The 23,224-nt window shown below is 41.8% G+C and overlaps 1 long non-coding RNA gene across 1 annotated transcript; it reads right to left on the bottom strand.

Annotated features, from left to right (window-relative positions):
* Positions 1 to 3,102: 3,102 nt before the first annotated feature.
* Positions 3,103 to 23,224, bottom strand: LOC115475883. The gene is made up of 3 exons (XR_003943117.1): positions 23,214 to 23,224; positions 22,828 to 22,833; positions 3,103 to 3,723 (listed from the first exon to the last, which is right to left on the bottom strand). It is a non-coding gene; the product is annotated as an uncharacterized LOC115475883 (long non-coding RNA).

The raw sequence follows: 23,224 nt of genomic DNA, 5'->3' as shown, positions 1-23,224 counted from the left end.
ATTGCCCCTGGTACAAAATAAGTACCTGAATATACTATGTAAACCGCTTTGAATGTAGTTGCAAAAACCTCAGAAAGTATATCAAGTCCCATTTCCCTTATGACATCACAATATCAGAAGTGAGCCATTGTGACATCACTGATGAGGTTGGCTCTTATTGGTGGAATGAGTGGAGGAGTAGCCTAGTGGTTAGTGCAGTGGACTTTGATCCTGGGGAACTGGGTTCAATTCCCACTGCAGCTCCTTGTGACTCTGGGCAAGTCACTTAACCCTCCATTGCCCCTGGTACAAAATAAGTACCTGAATATATGTAAACCGCTTTGAATGTAGTTGCAAAAACCTCAGAAAGGCGGTATATCAAGTCCCATTTCCCTTATGACATCACAATATCAGAAGTGAGCCATTGTGACATCACTGATGAGGTTGGCTCTTATTGGTGGAATGAGTGGAGGAGTAGCCTAGTGGTTAGTGCAGTGGACTTTGATCCTGGGGAACTGTATTGGGCAATCAAGCCATTGTGACATCACTGATGAGGGTTGGCTCTTATTGGTGGAATGAGTGGAGGAGTAGCCTAGTGGTTAGTGCAGTGGACTTTGATCCTGGGGAACTGTATTGGGCAATCAAGCCATTGTGACATCACTGATGAGGTTGGCTCTTATTGGTGGAATGAGTGGAGGAGTAGCCTAGTGGTTAGTGCAGTAGACTTTGATCCTGGGGAACTAAGTTTGATTCCCACTGCAGCTCCTTGTGACTCTGAGTAAGTCACTTAACCCTCCATTGCCCCTGGTACAAAATAAGTACCTGAATATATGTAAACCACTTTGAATGCGGTTGCAAAAACCTCAGAAAGGCGGTATATCAAGTCCCATTTCCCTTTCCCTATTTGAGATTCTACATGGAATGTTGCTACTGTTGGAGATTCTACAGGGAATGTTGCTATTCCACTAGCAACATTCCATGTAGAAGCCTTCCCTTGCGGATCAGCAACGCGGCCGCGCAAGGCTTCTGTTTCTGTGAGTCTGACGTCCTGCACGTACGTGCAGGACAGCAGACTCACAGAAACAGAAGCCTGCGCGGCTGCGTTGCTGATCTGCAAGGGCAGGCTTCTACATGGAATGTTGCTAGTGGAGGAGTAGCCTAGTGGTTAGTGCAGCGGACTCTGATTCTGGGGAACTAAGTTCAATTCCCACTGCAGCTCCCTGTGACTCTGGGCAAGTCACTTAACCCTCCATTGCCCCAGGCACAAAATAAGTACCTGAATATATGTAAACCGCTTTGAACGTAGTTGCAAAAGCCACGGAAAGGTGTTATATCAAGTCCTATTTCCCTTTCCCTATTTGAGATTCTACATGGAATGTTGCTAGTGGAGGAGTAGCCTAGTGGTTAGTGCAGTGGACTTTTTATCCTGGGGAACTGGGTTCAATTCCCACTGCAGCTCCTTGTGACTCTGGGCAAGTCACTTAACCCTCCATTGCCCCAGGCACAAAATAAGTACCTGAATATATGTAAACCACTTTGAATGTAGTTGCAAAAACCACAGAAAGGCGGTATATCAAGTCCAAGTTCCATATATATAAATGTGTGTGTGCGTCGATAAAAAAAAGCATACACGTGAATGGGAGTCAATAAATAAGATGAATTTCTACTGTTCTGATGCTACACTGAAAATGTCACCTTATTTGATTCCCTCTCGTATATATACACTTGTATATATTTTTTTCACACCGATTAGAACAGTTTGCAGGAGCTCAGGAAGGTCTTAGAGTTGAAAGCATTTTAGGGAAAAGTAACATGGCTGCCTTTTAGGAAACCTTATATCACAGGCTGCATTTTACGTTTTCCAAAAGCACAATCGCATTACTGTTTGAGTTCTTGGAGGTGTGGAAGGGAGCCATAAATCGAGCTGCTGAGAATTGATGAACCATGGCCAAGCAGTGGGAGGAATCGTTGAAATTGTAGTAATACCATAACAAGAAGAGTGTAGGACAGCAGGCCAGATTGTCTGTTAGTACAAAAACACTTAAGTGCAGTTACAACAGACCAGTACCCTGTGTTTCTTTTCTTAATTAATGTTAGTAGAAAGAGAAATACTCGTTCACTAACTGCTCTCAAGTATTTTTGTATTAATGGAGAATTAAAGTTTTGTACATTGTGCTGACTGCTTGGCCTCTCTTCCTGGGCATCCAGAAATTAGTTTTTCAAGCTTTGTGGATAGTTTGGGATCTTATTCTTAGAGCAGCATTACTAGCGATTTTAAGCAGTCTTTCAGTAGCTTGTTGAATTTGGGCGCTTTTCCTTAATTAGTGGAGCTGCACAGTTAGGACAGGGTTCTGGTCACTGCACTGTGGAAGACTGACCTTCCTTGGGTTTTTCTTGTGTGTGTGTGTATGCATGTGTGTATATCTTTTTTTATTTTTATTTTTTACAGTTTTTGTTTTGTGTGTGTGTATGCATGTGTGTATATCTTTTTTTATTTTTATTTTTTACAGTTTTTGTTTTGTGTGTGTGTATGCATGTGTATATCTTTTTTTTATTTTTATTTTTTTTTACAGGTTTTGTTTTGTGTGTATGTGTGTGTATCTTTTTTATTTTTTTTTATTTTTTTACAGTTTTTGTTTTGTGTGTGTATGCATGTGTGTGTATCTAATTTTTTTATTTTTATTTTTTTTACAGTTTTTGTTTTGTGTGTATGTGTGTATTTTTTTATTTTTATTTTTTACAGTTTTTGTTTTGTGTGTGTGTATGCATGTGTGTATATCTTTTTTTATTTTTATTTTTTTTACAGTTTTTGTTTTGTGTGTATGTGTGTATATCTAAGTTTTAAAAATTTTGTTACACTTTTTGGAAAAATAGGTGTGCACGTCTGTATTATTCCCTTCTGGGTCCTTTTACGAAGCTGTGGCAAGAGGGGGCCTGCGCTGGCATCTGTGCATGTTTTTGACAGTCGCTGAGGCCCCTTTTACCATAGCGGGTAAAAGGCAGGTCTTTTTTTTTTTTTTAAAGAAATGGCCATGCGGCAAGTGAAGCACTTGCCTTGCACCCATTTCTGGGGGGGGGGGGGGGGGGGGTTGGGGGAGGGAGCACTTACGCATTAACCCGGTGATAACCGTGCAGCGTATGGTAGCCCAGCCGTACTTCCGTTTTAGCAAGCGGTAAGCCCCCGTTGGGCTTACTGCTGCTTTGTAAAAGACCACCGTAACTTTTTATTAAAGTCCCTGTCAATGTTTAGCTGCTGTAGGGAATGTTGTTAATGCAAGCGTACAAGCCTGGGGGGGGGGGGGAAGGATCAGCTCAGCCGCAACCTGATTTACTGAGCTCAAAATAAAAGCGAGTAAACCGAAGGAGCTTTCAAAAACTTGCAACGCTCTTCTGAAATGGCATAGCTATGAAGATGGAAGGAAGATTTTGCTACTACTTATAAAGTTTGTAAGTTCTGCAGTGCGATGATGCAGCTGCTTTCCTGGGATGACAAGAGTAAATCAGCCGTCACGGATTTCACGTTTCAGATGAAAATGTGTTTGAGAACTGTTAGCAATAGTGGGTCGTATTCTTAAAAACATCTGAGGCGAGCAGTTAACTGTCACTTGAAAGGGAGAACATTTTGGCAAGCTGATAGGACTGTTTCCACCAGCTGAACATTTCTTGGCAAAATAAACAAAACCTCCAGATTTTTCAGTGGTTCAAGAGCTGGCTTGGATCTTGTCATTCGTGGGCTCTGATAGGCTAACTCCTTCTCCCTGGCCCCTTTTCTCCATATATGGTGTTCGCGTAAAATAATAACACACAGAAGCCTTATTGGTCAAATTGACCAAAGATTTGATATATCAGTTTCATTTTCTCAAATGGTCACTTATTGAATCAGCTGAACTGCCCAGAAAGCACCGTGCAAGTGGGGGACTGGCTGTGGGTGAGTAATCTTTTCTTTCAGAGCCTCACTACTAGCAGATAGTAATGTCCATGTTCTGCCCAATTCCCCCCTTTTTTTTGCTGTTACTTTCTCTGTACTGTATATTACAATTAAATTGCGAAGCAATATAACATTTATTTTTCACTCAATTTTCACAAGAAAATACCTTTTTTTTAAAACATATTAAAATGAAATTTCAAATGTTCTTTGTATTGGCTTCTGCTGGCTGTTGGTGTGTTCTGTATAATATAATTTATCATTTGTACTGTTGTATCATAATGTTCTATGTACATTTTTGTTAAATGTCATGAGAAAAGCGCGTTTCTTTTAATTTTTCTTTGTCATCCCACTCCGCAAAGACAAAAGAATGGTATATGTGTACCGGTCAATTAAAACTATCCCTCATTCCAGTAGTATGCTTGCCTTAATCTTCAGACGTGCTGTTCGTGGTGGTGGTGGTGGTGTAGGGGAAAAGAAAATGTTCTGATATTTTAAATGTCCCTTATCTTACTTAAAATGTTTGTGCTGAGTTTACTCTCCAGGTCATGTATTTCACAAACCGTGGAGTGAGGACGTGGAAAAGGTAGCTCTAACTTGGTATATCTCTATTTTAATAATAAATCTTTGGCATGTAATCTCCAAAAAGCGATTCCTGACATATTGTATTCAGATTTCATAAATACTTAAATTACATAAATGATTCATTTTCATGGTTATCCTAGCTGAAGCTGTTCTTATTGCTGGAAGCAGAATGACATCACGGGGGTAAATTCTGCTTCCAGGGAACAGATCGACACTAGATGGTTTTTAGACGCTGCTTTGGGTACAATTTCCTGTTGCTGTTCTGTACAAATCATTTGATATGTCATTGGAAAACAGGGAGGGAAGTATAAGCTGATTATGGTCGGGAAAAGTATTTTTAGCACAGTACACTCAGAGTAGCGCTCTGGCTGGCTTGCCTTCCACATGCAAAATGTTTGAGGGGAAACGCTGAGAAAAGATTGACAGGGATACTGGGAATAATGCCGTAGCACTTCTTGGGAAGTGCAAACACTTGTTCCTTAACCGTTAGACCAGTCCAGACCAATGGGTTATGTCCTGTCAGCAGATAAGAGGCGGAGAAGCTGAAGATTCCAGTGACATCACTGGTATAAGGAGTGGTGCAGCCTGGAACACTTTTGCCAGTATTTCTCTGCCTCCAGTACATGCAGGTTGGATTGGTGCAACACAGCAGTTTCGGTATTAAGCACGACTCCTCAGACCACTTACAGGCTGTGGTCCAGTAGCTGAATCTTAAAGCTAATGAAGTCTCCCAGCACTTTGTGCTGTGTGGTTACCTAGCATAGGACCAATAGGCCAAGCTGTTTCAGCTGTATTCCCTTATCATAAGCACATAAGCACCACCACGCTGGGAAAAGACCAAAGGTCCATCAAGCCCAGCACTCTGTCTCCGACAGCGGCCAATCCAAGCCCCAAGAACCTGGCAAAAAAACCAAAATTTAATAACGATCAATGGACTTTTCCTTCAGAAATCTGTCCAGACCCCCTTTAAACTCAGCAAGGCCAGGGGAAATACATTTGTTTAAAAAAGGGGAGAGAGCGTTCTCCTTGTTTAGAGGTGCTGCAGACAACAGCTCCAAGCACTTCCCTGAGCCTGCCTGCCAAGGCGGGGCCTTTTCTGAAGGACAGTCCAACATTGTTGGGGATCCCATAATGCTGGCTTCCTTCCAGATGTGAAGCCTGCAAGAAACAGTGGATAAGTAGGGCCACTGGCTCCTTTTTCCCTGCATATTTATGTGAACAATCAGGGAAGCCCTATTCTTGGAGATCGAGCTTTGTTCCTGGGTGGGAGGTTCATCTTTTAGCCCTCTTGGCAGTAAACACGGCTGGACAATGCCCAGGTGAACTTCCTCAGCAGGCAGTTTTTGGGCCTGGGGGGATGGGAGCTGAGCCCTATAACCTTCTGCTGGTTAGCAAAATGGTGGTGTGCTCCAACGTTCAACTTGGTAGTGACCCACTGGAATTTTAAGTGCTCCCTTTTTCAGTCAAAGGAAGGAACGGGGAGAGGCAGGCCTGGGTACACTAGTGCAGCCTTGGCCAAGATGTCAGACTCTATATTTTTCCCTTGTGGCTGCCCATCTGTTGGGTCTCATACAAGACTGCAATGCTTCTTTTCTGTTAATCCTGATAGCTTAAAATTTCTTCATCATTCTTGATGATCCTTCATCATCCAATATCCTGTAATCCCTATTACTATGTAAGCCACATTGAACCTGCTTTGAGTGGGAAAGCGCGGGGTACAAATGTAATAATAATAATACCTAGATCTGGTTCACTTCTTGGTAGATTCCCCAGTTCTGTAGCAGAGAGGCTTTGCCCACCTTCAGCAAGGTCTGATTCTCATGGAGAATCCAAATACCTTCTGGCTTGCAACTTGGCCTTTGAAAAGCAATGCCTGAGAGAGGTTGCTTGGCTTCTGTCATTGCCACCTTGTTTGAAGGTTTTGACAGGTTTTCAGGATATCCATAATGAATATGCCTGAAAGATTCTGCATGAAAGGTACAGAGAAGGGCAACAAAAATGATAAAGGGGATGGGACGACTTCCCTATCAGGAAAGACTAAAGCGACTAGGGCTCTTCAGCTTGGAGAAAAGATGGCTGAGGGGGGAGGTATGATAGAAGTCTATAAAATAATGAGTGGAGTGGAACAGGTAGATGTGAATCGCTTGTTTACTCTTTCCAAAAATACTAGGACTAGGGGGCATGCAATGAAGCTACAAAATAGTACATTTAAAACAAATCAGAGAAAATATTTATTCACTCAACATGTAATTAAACTCTTGAATGTGCCAGAGAATGTGGTAAAAGCAGTTAGCTGAGCAGGGTTTAAAAAGGTTTGGATAGCTTCCTAAAAGAAAAGTCCATACACCATTATTAAGATGGACTTGGGGAAAATCCACCTTATCTCTAGGATAAGCAGCATAAAATGTACTGTTCTGGGATCTTGCCAGGTACTTATAACCTGGATTGGCCACTGTTGGAAACAGAATGCTGGGCTTGATGGATCTTCAGTCTGTCCCAGTATGACAACACGTACGTACTTATGTACAAATGGAGGCAGTGCATGCAAATCAATCTCATGCATATTCATTGTGGTTATCCTGAAAACCTGATTGGCAAGGGAGTACTCGGGACTGCCTTGGGAAACACTGGTCTGGAACATTCAATTTTGAAAAGCCCCACCTTTGTGCATGCATTAATATAGAACCAGACCATCTGGTGAATCGTTACATACCAATTGGTCACCCACTATAACATCAGAAACATTTTCCCCAGTTGGGTTCCATTACTAACTGCTGGAACAGTTCTCCCTGTAGAGAATCCAAGATCTTCTAGATGACCCTACAATGGGGATTCCCCAGTCCAACATCTGGCATATTGAATTCACCTATTAGCAATGAAAGGGTAGTGATTCTATATTGTGAGTGTCTTCAGTTAAATATTGGTCCATTTCTTCTTGCTTTGAGGGAGGCCTGTATATCACGCTTGTGCAAATTCATTGTCCATTTGCTCTTAACCCATAGTGCCTCTTCATTACCTTAAGTTTGTTTATTAAAATTTAATATAATATACTGTTGATGCAGACCTGCCCTTTTTTTCTTCCACCCCGTGCTTCCTGAACAGATTATAAACTGGTAATGTTCAGTGCTTATAGCCTGACATATCCCTGACAAGCAGGTTCAAGGGGTGGGTAACAAACAGCTAAATACAGCATCAAATACAATATTACAGTACACAATTACAAAAAATAGGATTTGTGGAATAAAATTTCAGCATCTTTCAAAAATCAATATAACTAGAGAGCAGCCTGAATATTTAAAGGCAAAGAATTCCATACTTTCACAGATTTAACTCGCTCCTTTCATGGAAGGAAATGCTAGAAGAATGGTGGTCGACATTATGACAGCTATTAGCATTACCCAGAAAATGAATTGGTTAAAAAGCTGGCGCAAACCCATGTAACATTTTAAAAGCTAAACAGAGCTTAAACACAATGCAAGCCTCAACGGGCAATTGGTGAAGCTCTATCAACAATGGAAAGCATGATCATACTTAAGAGTTCTTCGTTTTCTTGGTGGCAGTATTTTGACTTAACTGTAATCTAGACATCAATTTTGATGAAGTTCCTACATAGTTACAATAATCTAATTGAGATAAAACAGTTAACTGAATGAGTTTGCTAAAGTGATCTTGAGAAAATAAGACTGAACAGGTCACAACTGCTCATTAGGTTTGCTTTTTATTTTTTTAACCTATAGCATTAACTTGCGGTTCCCTACGCTGAGACACATCGAGTAATACCCCTAATACCCTAGATATCCACTTTCAGAGATGTTCCATATTTAATAGGTACTGACATTGAAACAGATACCACATTAGCTTATTTCTTATCAAAGAAGCTACATCATAAGAATAAATTCTTCCAATTCTAGAGTATTAAAACCTAACAAACTCGTGTAAATATTATATAAAAGAGGAGAAACTGGTGACCCCTGAGGGACATCATGTGGGGATTTCCAAAAAGAAGAGGGAAAACCATATTTGGTATTGTCTATTTCTTAAGAATCCTGAAAGGTAACTTTAAAACAATACAAGAACGTAAGACCTTTGAAGTCAGAATGATTGAATATTTTGACACCCAACAGAAAGGACTTAACAAGGATCTGGGGTTCTTAGCCCATTATAAACCATAAAGCTGTATGTCTCTGTTGATCACCCTCCCCTCACCTATCCACACCCATCCTGTTAGAATATCAATGATATGCTTTGATGTCCCCATGCATACCTCCTACCCACCCCCATCCTCCCACCCTGTCAGACTGTCATAGTAATGCTTGAATGTTTTCACTTATATACACTGTCAGCTAGCACATTTGCTTATTTCCGATCTGACAACCTTCGAAAGCTAATCAAGAAATGTATTAAGTTATGTCCAATAAAAAAGGTATCATCTTATTTTCTTTTCCATGTTTTATTTTGTTTGATTTCTATAGATTCTACATGGAACGTTGCTATTCCACTAGCAACATTCCATGTAGAAGTCGGCCCTTGTAGATCACCAATGTGGCCGCGCAGGCTTCTGCTTCTGTGAGTCTGACGTCCTGCACGTACGTGCAGGACGTCAGACTCACAGAAACAGAAGCCTGCGCAGCCTTCTACATGGAATGTTGCTAGTGGAATAGCAACATTCCATGTAGAATCTCCAATAGTAGCAACATTCCATGTAGAATCTCCAATGGTATCTATTTTACTGTCATAGTAATGCTTGAAGGTTTTCACTTATATACACTGTCAGCTAGCACATTTGCTTATTTCCGATCTGACGAAGAAGGGCAACCTTCGAAAGCTAATCAAGAAATGTATTAAGTTATGTCCAATAAAAAAGATATCATCTTATTTTCTTTTCCATGTTTTATTTTGTTTGATTTCTATAGATTCTACATGGAATGTTGCTATTCCACTAGCAACATTCCATGTAGAAGTCGGCCCTTGTAGATCACCAATGTGGCCGCGCAGGCTTCTGCTTCTGTGAGTCTGACGTCCTGCACGTACGTGCAGGACGTCAGACTCACAGAAACAGAAGCCTGCGCAGCCTTCTACATGGAATGTTGCTAGTGAAATAGCAACATTCCATGTAGAATCTCCAATAGTAGCAACATTCCATGTAGAATCTCCAATAGCAGCAACATTCCATGTAGAATCTCCAGTAGTAGCAACATTCCATGTAGAATCTCCAATGGTATCTATTTTACTGTCATAGTAATGCTTGAATGTTTTCACTTATATACACTGTCAGCTAGCACATTTGCTTATTTCCGATCTGACGAAGAAGGGCAACCTTCGAAAGCTAATCAAGAAATGTATTAAGTTATGTCCAATAAAAAAGATATCATCTTATTTTCTTTTCCATGTTTTATTTTGTTTGATTTCTATAGATTCTACATGGAATGTTGCTATTCCACTAGCAACATTCCATGTAGAAGTCGGCCCTTGTAGATCACCAATGTGGCCGCGCAGGCTTCTGCTTCTGTGAGTCTGACGTCCTGCACGTACGTGCAGGACGTCAGACTCACAGAAACAGAAGCCTGCGCAGCCTTCTACATGGAATGTTGCTAGTGAAATAGCAACATTCCATGTAGAATCTCCAATAGTAGCAACATTCCATGTAGAATCTCCAATAGCAGCAACATTCCATGTAGAATCTCCAGTAGTAGCAACATTCCATGTAGAATCTCCAATGGTATCTATTTTACTGTCATAGTAATGCTTGAATGTTTTCACTTATATACACTGTCAGCTAGCACATTTGCTTATTTCCGATCTGACGAAGAAGGGCAACCTTCGAAAGCTAATCAAGAAATGTATTGTTATGTCCAATAAAAAAGGTATCATCTTATTTTCCATGTTTTATTTTGTTTGATTTCTATTGATAACCTTTAAGAGTAGACTAACACAGCTACCACACCTCTTTACTTAAGAACCCGTTAAACCATAATTTGGCTGACAAAAGATCATGTTCCACTGTATTGAATGCTGCTGAAATATCAAATTGCAGCAACCTCTGAAGATAATATAACCAGGAGAGTCTCTGTACTGTGAACTTTTAAATCCGTGTTGAGAAGGTCAAAGTACATTATAATCTGATAACTGAGAACCAGTTAAAAATTCCATCGACTTAGTTGCAAAACAACAACAACCCCCCTCCAAAAAAAAACCCAAAACAAAACTGGCTCTTAAGTCCTTCAGCTTTAGGGATGGAGTCAAAACATCTCCAAAAGAGATGGAAAACCAACCAGCACTTAAGTCAAATTTATAAAATGAATCAACCAATCTACTACTTGAGTAGGGAGATAAGAAAAAAGATTAGCCTGGCATTTACCTAATGAACAAAGTCTTTTCACCACAGGCTGTACATAGTAACATAGTAGATGACGGCAGAAAAAGACCTGCACGGTCCATCCAGTCTGCCCAACAAGACAAACTCATATGTGCTACTTTTTGTGTATATCTTACCTTGATTTGTAACTGTCATTTTCAGGGCACAGACCGTACAAGTCTGCCCAGCACTATCCCTGCCTCCCAACCACCAGCCCCGCCTCCCACCACCGGCTCTGGCATAGACCGTATAAGTCTGCCCAACACTATCCCCGCCGCCCAACCACCGGCTCTGGCACAGACCGTATAAGTCTGCCCAGCACTATCCCCGCCTCCCAACCACTAGCCCCGCCTCCCACCACCAGCTCTGCCACCCAATCTCGGCTAAGCTCCTGAGGATCCATTTCTTCTGAACGTCATAAGATACTTCAGGAGACATTCCAGTTGATAGGATATGGTCTCCTGAAGTATCTTATGAAGTTCAGAAGAAATGGATCCTCAGGAGCTTAGCTGAGATTGGGTGGCAGAGCTGGTGGTATCTAATATCACCACTATTCCCTTCCCAGCATTGAACAAAACCCAATGAATCATTAAATGATTGAAAGATCTCATCAATTTTATTAGAAAACTAGAAAGCAAGATCACTTGCAAAAGGTTGTGCCACAGTAGAAACAGAAGATCTTGTGGTTTTATAAGAGGAAAAAAAAAGCTTCAAGTCTTTACAATCTAAACCAACCAAATTAGAGTAATAGATTCTCTTCGTTACTCTTATCTGATGTTTATATCCCAGTCATAGGTCTCCATGACCAACACTAAATCCAAGTTGGCTTCTATCATAGCCTTCAGATCCAGAGCTTTATTCCCCTTCTTACTGGCATTGGTATCCAAGTTCTCCAGACATTGTCTGCTTTTCCCATTTCTATAAAGGTTTGTTGTTTTTTGTTTTTTTTTACCTGTCTGAAGGATTTTAATTACCTTGGGGCTTTGACCCTTCCCCAATAATTTTAGTTTAAAGCCTCTTCAGTAGGTTAGTCAGTCTGATGCAGAAGAACTTCCTTCCTCCTTTGATGGACACCATCTGCACAGCAGATGATCTTGGAAATGTTCTTGATACCATCTGCAGCACAGAGAGAGTGGGAAGTGGACCAATGACTCCAGGAGAACGGGAGATAAGATTTCAATCTTATCTCACGTTCTCCTGGAGTCATTGGTCCACTTCCCACTCTCTCTGTGCTGTTATATTTACGTGGGAGTTAGTGTTCATCCACTTAGGTGGATTATTCTCTCCTTGATACCATCTGTGCAGCCACACATTTATCTCCAGGATGTAAGCTTCTACATGTATGCAGCTGTCTGACACTCAATTCAGAATTATTTATGTTCTGCAGAGGTTCCCTGGTGAGAGTTTGTTTTACTCTTTCCAATTTGTGGGTGGGGGGGGGGGGGGGGGGGGTTGGCTGCTATTACGTGTATTGTGATCTCTAGGCTGTAACCTTATTTTAAGTAGGAATTTTAGGTTTAGTAGTTTTCCATGCAAGTGAAGCGTGAGGCTATAAGCTGTAGCTTGTCTAGTAATTCTGTCCCTGACTCTTAGCTTTGGTCTTAGCAGACCGGCACATTCAAGCTGCACCATGCCCTTATACAGTGATACCTCGGTTTTCGTCGATAATCCGTCCAAAAACAATCGGCGAGGCAATTATTTCCATATGAATAAAAAAAAAAAAAAGCACAAAAACACTGGAAAGCAATGGAATTGTTTGGCTAGACGCGCGGGGTGATGCTCACACATCGAGAAACAACGCCACACTGAGCAGGAGAATGCATTTTCGCAAAATTAGCAGCGAGGTCACGTGAACACGCTGACGAAATCTGAGACAAATTTCTCGCGGGAAAAAATCAACGAAAACCGAAACAGACGATAACCGAAGTCAACGAAAACCGAGGTAACATAGTAGATGACGGCAGAAAAAGACCTGCACGGTCCATCCAGTCTGCCCAACAAGACAAACTCATATGTGTATACCTTGCCTTGATTTGTACCTGCCTTTTTCAGGGCACAGACCGTACAAGTCTGCCCAGCAGTATTTCCCGCCTCCCAACCACCAGTCCCCGCCTCCCATCTCCGGCTCTGGCACAGACCGTATAAATCTGCCCTCCACTATCCTCGCCTCCCAACCTCCAACCTCTCTTCCCCCACCTGCTGTACTGGTGCTGTTAGTGGAATCTTCAGCTTCTCTGCCTCCATTTGCTGGTATTAGGGCGTAACTCATTGGTCTGGACTGGTCTAGCAGAAATCAAGGAAAGGAAATGCAATTTCACCTTGAGAGGCATATTTACTATGTATATTTTTCTAAATTGAGAACCAACATGAAGGCTAAATAGAATCTCCGTTCCAGTTTTTATTGGCAGATCTTTGGGTTGCTAACAAGCTGCTATGTAGTATCCAATGTGGCTTCTTTTGTTGTCATATTTATAAAGATAATCTGCATTCATGTCATTAGTTGTCGAGATTTAAGGTATTTACTAGTAGATAAGACGAGTAATCCATACAGCTATGCTCCTGGGTTCATTTTTTTTTTTTTTGGTACATTATAGATGTAAATTCAAATACCTTTTCTTACAGAGTTCTTCGTGACGGGTTCTCCATCAGGAAAGAAGCATACATTTTTCATACTTGAATGCTGTTAGCAGCTAATTAGGCTAAGCATCGATTAACACTTCATTTTGTAACATTGAATTTCCAGTTGGGTCCACAACCATTGAGCTGCTGGGGCTGTGCCAGACCACAGGGATCCTGGCTATTCTCAAACCAACATTTCATCATAGTTCTCTTATGTAGTAGCCTGCACCCTCCCCTGCACCCTCAGGCAGGAAAAGTATTTTTTTCCAAATATTCTTCTACCTTACTAGTATTTATCTTGAGGTTTCTGGTAGCTTCTAAAGTAGAGGTGCCCTGTTGGGACTTAGCAGTAGTCAGAAAATTAGACAGGAAGAGAGAAGGTGAGTGGGGATGTGAAGTAACTTATTTAAATTTTTTTTTTTGCCTCCAGAGGAGATACAAAATTAGACTGCATACATGTAGCAGCCATGTTCTAATGCTGCTTCAGACTTTGAGGTCCAGGTACTCTACATATGTATTGCCATACTGGCACAGACTGAAGGTCCATCAAGCCATCCTGTTTCCAACTGTGACCAATCCAGGTCACAAGTACCTGGCAAGATTCCAAAGCAGTACAATACATTTTATGCTGCTTATTCTAGAAATAAGCAGTGGATTTTCCGTTTTAATAATGGTCTATGAACTTTAGGAAGCCATTCAAACCTTTTTAAAACCCTGCTAAGCTAACCGCTTTTACTACATTCTCTGGCAACGGATTCTAGAGTTTAAGAATATTCAGAATTGGAAGATGTCGGAAGGAAACAGATTTAGAAAAAAATACACGTATTGCATTGGTATAATACACTTTGGTTTTTTAAAATCTTATCATAAGCAACTGAAGCATGTGCTTTACAGACTGCCTTTTGTAGCTGGGTTTTGGTTGAAAAATGGTGGTAGAAGTATGGTGGACAGCACCCTAGTTAAGGAGCTAGTAGGATACCAATCTAACCCCCCTGTTTACTAAGCCATGCTAGTGCCGACATAGCCCATTCAATTTAGCATGAATAAGCTAGAGGAGTGTGGTAGCCGTGTTAGTCCACTCTTAAGGTTATCAATAGAAATCAAACAAAATAAAACATGGAAAAGAAAATAAGATGATACCTTTTTTTATTGGACATAACTTAATACATTTCTTGATTAGCTTTCGAAGGTTGCCCTTCTTCCTCAGATGGCAAATAAACAAATGTGGTAGATGACAGTATATATAAGTAAAACATCCAAGCATTTCATTGATAGTCCAACAGGGCTATTGACGAAGAAGGGCAACCTTCGAAAGCTAATCAAGAAATGTATTAAGTTATGTCCAATAAAAAAGGTATCATCTTATTTTCTTTTCCATGTTTTATTTTGTTTGATTTCTATAGATTCTACATGGAATGTTGCTATTCCACTAGCAACATTCCATGTAGAAGTCGGCCCTTGTAGATCACCAATGTGGCCGCGCAGGCTTCTGCTTCTGTGAGTCTGACGTCCTGCACGTATGTGCAGGACGTCAGACTCACAGAAACAGAAGCCTGCGCAGCCTTCTACATGGAATGTTGCTAGTGGAATAGCAACATTCCATGTAGAATCTCCAATAGTAGCAACATTCCATGTAGAATCTCCAATGGTATCTATTTTACTGTCATAGTAATGCTTGAATGTTTTCACTTATATACACTGTCAGCTAGCACATTTGCTTATTTCCGATCTGAGGAAGAAGGGCAACCTTCGAAAGCTAATCAAGAAATGTATTAAGTTATGTCCAATAAAAAAGGTATCATCTTATTTTCTTTCCATGTTTTATTTTGTTTGATTTCTATTGATAGCATGAATAAGCTTAAATTTCTTAATGTTCCTCAGATTACCAGACTGAATAGTAATTGTAATCTATGATGGATATTAAGGCTATCCTTGAAAGCAGAAATTCCCACAGCCTCAGGTTTCATCATCTGTAACTGTTTAGAAAGACAGTCTAGTTTCCAAAGTCCTTGAATTTAGATAATGCCCTGTTGATGAAGGAGTATATCTGAGTTGACTGTTCTAAGCATATCATCTGTCTTGGAAACTACCGTCCGTAGGTCTTGCAATGTGCCATTCTTGGCTACATTCTGATGGCGTTCTTCAGGAAATTGAGCCAGTGAGGTCCAGTCCCAAGGACTCCATGGACAGGTCTACTAAAGCTGCTCCTGAACCCCAGTGGACACGTGCTGTAGCATATCTGGGCAGTATAGAGAAGGGGGAGGAGAATTGCCAAGGCTGTGCCCCTATGCTGGCTGCCAAGATGACACGGGCAGTAGAAAAGGTTGTCTGGCTCTCGGCAGGATTGATAAAGTGCACAAGTGGGTAATGTCTTCTGGTCTGAGGAAAGGGGGGAGTAGGAGGAGTTGGCTCTTGAACAACACTAGTAGGCGACGTAGGTTAGGAACAATCTATTTAAATATACAGGCGACACAGCCGTGTTTCGGCGCTACAGACGCCTTCTTCAGGAGTCTTGTGATATATAGATATACGAATATTAAGCTCAGAAAGAATGAAAGAAGGCTTCTGCTACAATTGTAATCCACTGCCGATGTAATGTCTTTTGGTGCCAGGATGAACCTACACAGTGCTTAGAAGTTAGTGTAAAAGTCTGAGCATGCACAGTCCCTCATCTCCATTCTAAAGCTATAGTAAACAGCTCTTGGGGAGGGGATAGGACTTTACTGAATTTTAACTTAACAAGAAACTTACAAATGAAAATACATGAACTGTGACAGGATATTCTTAAAAAGCAAAAAAAAAAAAAATTGCTGACGTGAACAAATTGCCTCACTTAAGAAAAAAAAATTAGCAATACATTAATTTCTTGATCAGCTGTAATATTTATTTATTTGTTACATTTGTATCCCACCTATTTGCAGGCTCAATGTGGCTTCCATAGTGCCGTGGGGCGAAAGCCTCCTCCGGTGAAGAAACAAATATAGAGTGATGTTATTTTAAATGAAATAGATATGTACAGATACATTAGGGAAACATAGAGAGGGATGTTATATTAAGTTCATAACAAATTTGGGTCCTTAGGATATGCCTTTTCGAACAGGTAAGTCTTTAGTGATTTCCGGAAGTTGAGGTGGTCGTGCGTAGTTTTCACGGATTTTGGGAGTGCATTCCAGAGTTGTGTACTTATATATGAGAAGCTGGATCCATGAACTGATTTGTATTTGAGTCCTTTGCAACTAGGGTGGCGGAGACTTAAGATCCTGGGCATTGTCTGAAACTGCAGTACTATGATTGAAATTAACAATAAGATAACGTTAAATAAGATTATACATAAAAGGCTAAAGGAATGAAATATCATACTGATACAATAATTGTCATTAAAGGGTGCCACCTGTTCCCAGGTAAGTAACCTTTGCTCTTTTCACCAACAAGCAGGACCGAGTCGGCTGGAGAACAGTTGTCAGTATTCCTCCCCTGTACTGACCGCCACGATGATACAGGTAATAGTAAATTCTGGCTTGCAGGTCTCCAAAGGTTCTGCCTCTCTCCCTGTTTTGGACTCATTTAGAGCAGAATCGGTGAAGTGTTAGAGGGAAAATTATGGTGTTAATGCAGCTAAATTAGAAGTACTGAACTCACTGGGTGAGACGGCTGCCTTTATTTTTATTTTCTTTTTGTTTACATTTTATAAATGAGCTGAACAATAGCTGATGTTGGCATTTTCCTTGGGTCTTGAGAGCAGTGGCGGAGCCACAGGTGGGCCTGGGTGGGCCTGGGCCCACCCATTTAGGGTTCAGGCCCACCCAACAGTAGCACACGTTTAGTGGTAGCTGGTGGGGATCCCAAGCTCGGCCAGCTGAAGACTTTCCCGAAAACGCTACTCTCCATGATACTGGCACCTGAGCATGCTCATTTTTCAGCGCATACCGGAAAGAAGCGTTTTCCCGCCAGCTGAGATATTTTTTTGGTGGTGGTTGGGAGAGGGGAGAACACTTGGTGCCCACCCACTTCTTGCCTAGGCCCATCCAAAATCTGTTGTCTGGCTACGCCCCTGCTTGAGAGTGCAAGTGCAAAAACTCTTGCTCGTTTCTCAAATGGTTTGTATTTTGATTTATAGTTGGAAACATTTGATTAAAAAGCTAGAGATTAAAAAAAAAAAAAAAAAAAAAATCCATTGAGGATGGAGTGAATTGAATTGTTCCACTGAGCATGGAACTTCCTCTGGTACCCTTCCTTGATTTATTTAACTTCTGCCTTCGGGAACCACTCCTGAAGTTAATGGACAACCCATCTGCACTAGAGGCTCTGACAACACAAGGCACTCGGGCCCTTTTAGAAAGCCGTGGGCAAACCCGCATGCTGACACCACCGCAGGGATCCTTATAAGTACATAAGCATCGCCATGCTGGGACAGACCAAGGGTCCATCGAGCCCAGCAACCTGTCTCCGACAGCGGCCAAAAGAACAAGCAATTTCTCCCGCCCATCCTAGAAATATTGTATTATTCCCTCGTCCATTCAATAACATTCTAGGGCTTTTTCCCCCAGGAAGCCGTCCAACCCTTTTTTTTGAAGTCCGCTAAGTTAACTGCCTTAACCACCTTTTCCGGCAGCGAATTCCAGAGTTTAACTACGCGTTGAGTGGAGAAAACTTTCCTCCGATTCGTTTTAAATTTACCGCACTGCAGCTTCATCGCATGCCCCCATGCCGCAGCTTGTTAAAAGGGCTGGCTTTGCGTGAGGTAGGTTGCACTGTCACTGATTTCTTTTAGGTTCCTCCTTCTTTAAGGTGCTATAATTAAAATGATTTTATCTTGATGGGCAGACTGGATGGACCGTACAGGTCTTTATCTGCCGTCATTTACTATGTTACTATGACTTTTTTTTTTTTTTGCTGTTTCCTGTGATGACTGGCGTTGGGGCTTAGTTTTACTTCTATTTGAAAATTTTCCGAATGCATCCCACTTCTGGAAATGTGCTCTGCTGAGCTAAGCTACTTGTCTGAGGTTGAGCAGAACAGTGGCAGGTCCTGCTCTTTTTCAAGGAGGCAAATGAGCCCTTCTTGTGGGCCAAACCCTGTACAACTGATCTATTTGTGTAAATGTACTGGGCTAAGCCACACCTGTTATTTTGGGAGACTGTCCTTGTATCTAGTGACAGGAGTGTCTGTCAGCATAGCAACAATGCTCTGACCTCAACTGGGAAATATTCTGGTGTTGGCAAAAGCACTGGGGCCATCATTGATTTTGGTCAAATGTTCAGAGCTGCCAAGTTGGGTGTAGGATCCCCTTTAAAGTACTGGATTGATGGGCCCTCCTTGGCACTGCACATTACATTTCATTACCTAAGGTGGCAGAACGTCATTCAATTGTGTTTTAAAAGAAAATGCACCTAGTATATAGGATTTCCAGTTTTCATTTTGACTAACATGCGTTCATTGAAATACTATTTTGTGGTTGCATAAGAACTAGTAAAAGGGAAACAGTAAAATAGCGCATAGGGACACGCTTCACATCCAACAGTCGCAGGGACGTGTATTCTGCAGAATAGATCTCCCTGTAAAAAGGAAGGAAGAAAGCAGTCTTGACATGAAAAGGAGATACAAACTTTGGCAAAAAGGATGGAACTGTCCGTATGGAAACTCCAGAGTTAGAAAAGTGGAGAACGGGATCCCTGCAAGACAGAACTTGAAGCTCTGAAACTTCCGGTGCTTATGAAATGGCAACTTGAAATACTGCGTTTAAAGTAAGATTTTTGATAGTTGTTGAGCGAAGGGGCCGACTGAAGAGCCTTAAGAACCACTTGAAGACTCCACTGAGGACAAATATTGCAGAGAAAGGGTACACGGATGAGTGACTCCCTTGAGGAATCGCACCAGGGGTGTAGCCAGACCTCGAGGTGGGAGGGGGCCAGAGTTCAAAGTGGGGAGGGGGTACATTTTGGTCTGCCACCCAGCCACTCCCCATCCACTGCTGCTGCTGTACATATCTTGGCTGGTGAGGGGTCCCCAACCCCCACCAGCTGAAGAACTGCAACCACATATACTTTGGCTGGTGGATATCCAGCCCCTTAATCCCCCTTGCACCCCCCCCCCCAAAAAAAGCCCTGGTGGCCCAATGGGCTGTGAACACAAGCCTCCGCAACCTGGTGGCCTTAGCAACTCCCTTCCCAACCCCCCTGTACCTGAGTGGCAGAGGAGGGAGTAGTACACACCCTCCTCTTCCAGTGCCACCTTGAAAATGGCAGCGCCCAGCCCTGCCCAGCATTCATTTTCAAGGTGGGGTAGAGGGTAGGGCGGGGAAGGGGGCCGCTAGACCACCACATTGGGGGCTTATGTTCACACCCACTGGGCCACCAGGGCTTTTTTTTATTGCGGTGGTCAGGGGGACTGCGTTCAGAGCCTGCGAGCGCATTGTTTCACACACTTGGGGGCTCTGCTCATGGGGCGGTAGCAAATGTGGGTGATAGTATGGCGCTAATCATTGTCCAAGAATGATACATAGTGGGTGAATTCAAGACACACGATGCCGAACTATGACCAGAGCACGTACGTTAATGGGAGTGGGTAATAAATGCAATGGAGGTTCCTGGAGTCAGACCCCAGCTCTGGTTCAGATTGACCTGAAAGTACAAAGAATGAGGAGTAAAACTGTTGGTTTAAAAATTGCATTCAGTGTGCCCAAGAGACTGGTTTAATTGTCAGTACTGTTGCAATTGATCGATAAAGGTCAGGTACTTTGGCACGTTTTTTTTTTGTGAGCTTCAGCGATGGGCAGTGGATCAGAAATAAATCATGCCTTAGACATTACAATGTGGACCCTCTCCTCCCCCCTCCCCCTTCCTCCTCCATAAATGTTTTCTATTCATAGAAAGAAAGTCCTGTGCACAGTTTGGACATCCATATTAAGTGAATTTAAATAAACTTGCAGGTAGCTTATGTGGTCTCTTGTTCAATACTTCTGACGTTGGATGACAATGGTGCAATCTTGGACAGGACCACATTGTTGAAGCTAATGTCACAAAGTTGGTAGCCCAGCCACAGAAAGGTCACAAATTCAATAAGCCCATTGCAGACCTACCTGAGAAAGGGGATACCATAGAGATATTAAATGTATCAGAAGCATTACCACTTGACGTGAAAAACCAGCGCGACCTAACCAACTTTCGGAAATTGCTGAAAACCTGCCTCTTCAACAAGGCTTACCGCAACGATCCTTCATATGAACTTCAACGCGTTACCACTTTATCTATTATTCCGAACATGATCACTTTATACCCGTTTGCTTAATTTTATTTTGTTAGTCATGTTCTCCATGTAATACCACTTACATCTCTCACTCTGGAATGGCGATTGCCATGACGGAATAATGTAAGCCACATTGAGCCTGCAAATAGGTGGGAAAATGTGGGATACAAATGCAACAAATAAATAAAGGTAAACCTTACTGATGGCACTTAAAACAGGTACTTCAAAAAATATTTCTTTGAAAGCTAATCGAAAAATGCCAGCCTAATAAAAAAAGGTATCATTTAATTTATTTTGTTCTATTTCTAATCATTACCTTTAAAAGTAGATCAACGCTGCTACCACACCATTTTGCCAGGGTAGTGTACATGCTGCTGCCTTTTCTATTTTTGTGTCCTGAATGACATAACTTGGAGGGGGGGGGGCACCCTTTCCTCTCTTCTCCAAACTCTGCTTGCCTTTTAGAAAGGGCCTCTGCCCCCTGCTGTTCTGAAACTTCCAGTATCTGGTAATACCGCCAGTTTTCTCTGCTTTTATAGGATGTGATGTTAACTCTGTGACTGTGTTTCTGTTTCAAGTTGGTTCAATGTACGTTTTCACAGGGCTTTTGTGGTGATGTTGATAAAGCCAGATGATCATGGATCAATAGTTGAAGACCTTTTGCATCTCAGTTCTAGAGCACCACGTTGACGGCCACAGGACCTTCTTGGACGTTATGCTACATCATGCTGGGCAACCTTAGCAATTATCCAGAGATGGTGCCTATGGACCACTTCTAAATTCTTTCAGAAGTATTTGCAACTCTAGCTCGAGAGTCGCGTCTTGCGACACGAGAGAAGAGCCAGAGCAGTTGCAGCGGCAGATCGATAAATCTTTGATTCAGACCCTGAATATACCTGCATTTCTCTAGTTTCAATTAGGTACATCCAATTTTAAGTTACTCCTGAGGAAGGCCTGTGTCGACTCCTGCATGTTCAATAACGCACAGGTTTTTACATCACTTCCTGTCCCCCTCTTCCTTTCATCGCCTTTGTTGTGACTCTTTTGTCTGCACGGCTACGAGGGCTGCTGTTCTTCCGTTTTCTGGTTGTGTCCACTTCTAAATTTGTCAGTTCCAGGACAATGAATATAAAAGACAGCACTTTTTTTTATTATAGAAGATAGAGACCTGCCCGGGTAAAAAAAAAAAAGTTATAGTTTTAAGATTTTTGGCCTTTTTCTCCCAATTTTTGGATGTTTTAATGTGGGATGGGCAACCTCAATCCAGTCAGGTTTTCAGGATTTCTCCAATGTATTTGCATGCATTGCCTTCACTGTATGAAAATAGAAATCCTGACAACCCAATTGGGTTGCAGTCCTCAAAGACCCAGATTGCACACCCCTGTTCTGATGTATGCTTAAAACTTTAATGTGTGCAAATTGTTTTGGTAAGAGTGTTGATTCATAGGTTAATGGACATTTAAATACAGTTTGCATGCACATCCCTTGATTCTTACATTTATTTTTGTATATAAAACATAGAAAAGACTGATTACCATCTTCATGGTCTGAAATTGAAAGTGTCTAGGAAGAGATCATCGTCTAAGCCCTCTTTCTGAGCAAACATTTATGAGTTAAATGTACCATTGACTGGTGGAGTGGCCTAGTGGTTAGAGCACAGGTCTTGCAATCCAGAGGTGGCCAGTTCAGATCCCACTGCTGCTCCTTGTGATCTTGGGCAAGTCACTTAACCTCCATTGCCTCAGGTACAAACTTAGATTGTGAGCCCTCCTGGGACAGAGAAATATCCAGTGTACCTGAATGTAACTCACCTTAAGCTACTACTGAAAAAGGTCTGAGCAAAATCTAAATAAATAAAATTTATGGAATGTTGCTACTATTGAAGATTCTATATGGAATGTTGCCACTTTTTCAGATTCTGGAATGTTGCTACTATTTGAGATTCTAGATGGAATGTTGCTAGTGGAGGAGTGGCCTAGTAGTTAGAGCACAGGTCTTGCAATCCAGAGGTGGCCGGTTCAGATCCCACTGCTGCTCCTTGTGATCTTGGGCAAGTCACTTAACCCTCCATTGCCTCAGGTACAAACTTAGATTGTGAGCCCTCCTGAATGTAACTCACCTTGAGCTACTACTGAAAAAGGTGGGAGCAAAATCCAAATAATTTGTTCATATTGCATAGAAACACATGCAACATTCTGTGTGAGGTGGGGATGCACTGGCCTTTCCTTCCTTGTGTCCCTGTGCAGAATTATAACTATCCATTTAAAGCTTCTGGAACAGGCAAACATATTGACATTTCTTACTCCTTCTCTTGCACTCACTTTCCTCTTTCCTTCCACTGATCCCCAGTCCTTTTTCTTTTTTTTCTTATCTTCTCAGTCTCTCTCCCCCTCCTCAACCCGAGTGAGGGGGGAGAGCTACATTCTTCCTGGCTTTCCATTTCTACTTTTCTGCCACAGGGGAAAGGATTTGTGGGGTTTGTCTGGCTTGCAGCACTTCTTCCACCACACAGGTTT

Source organism: Microcaecilia unicolor, chromosome 8 (genome assembly GCF_901765095.1).
Source record: "Microcaecilia unicolor chromosome 8, aMicUni1.1, whole genome shotgun sequence".
NCBI classification, from domain to species: Eukaryota; Metazoa; Chordata; class Amphibia; order Gymnophiona; family Siphonopidae; genus Microcaecilia; species Microcaecilia unicolor.
The sequence above is the reverse complement of the archived record's forward strand: the minus strand, read 5'-3'. Positions and strand labels throughout refer to the sequence as shown.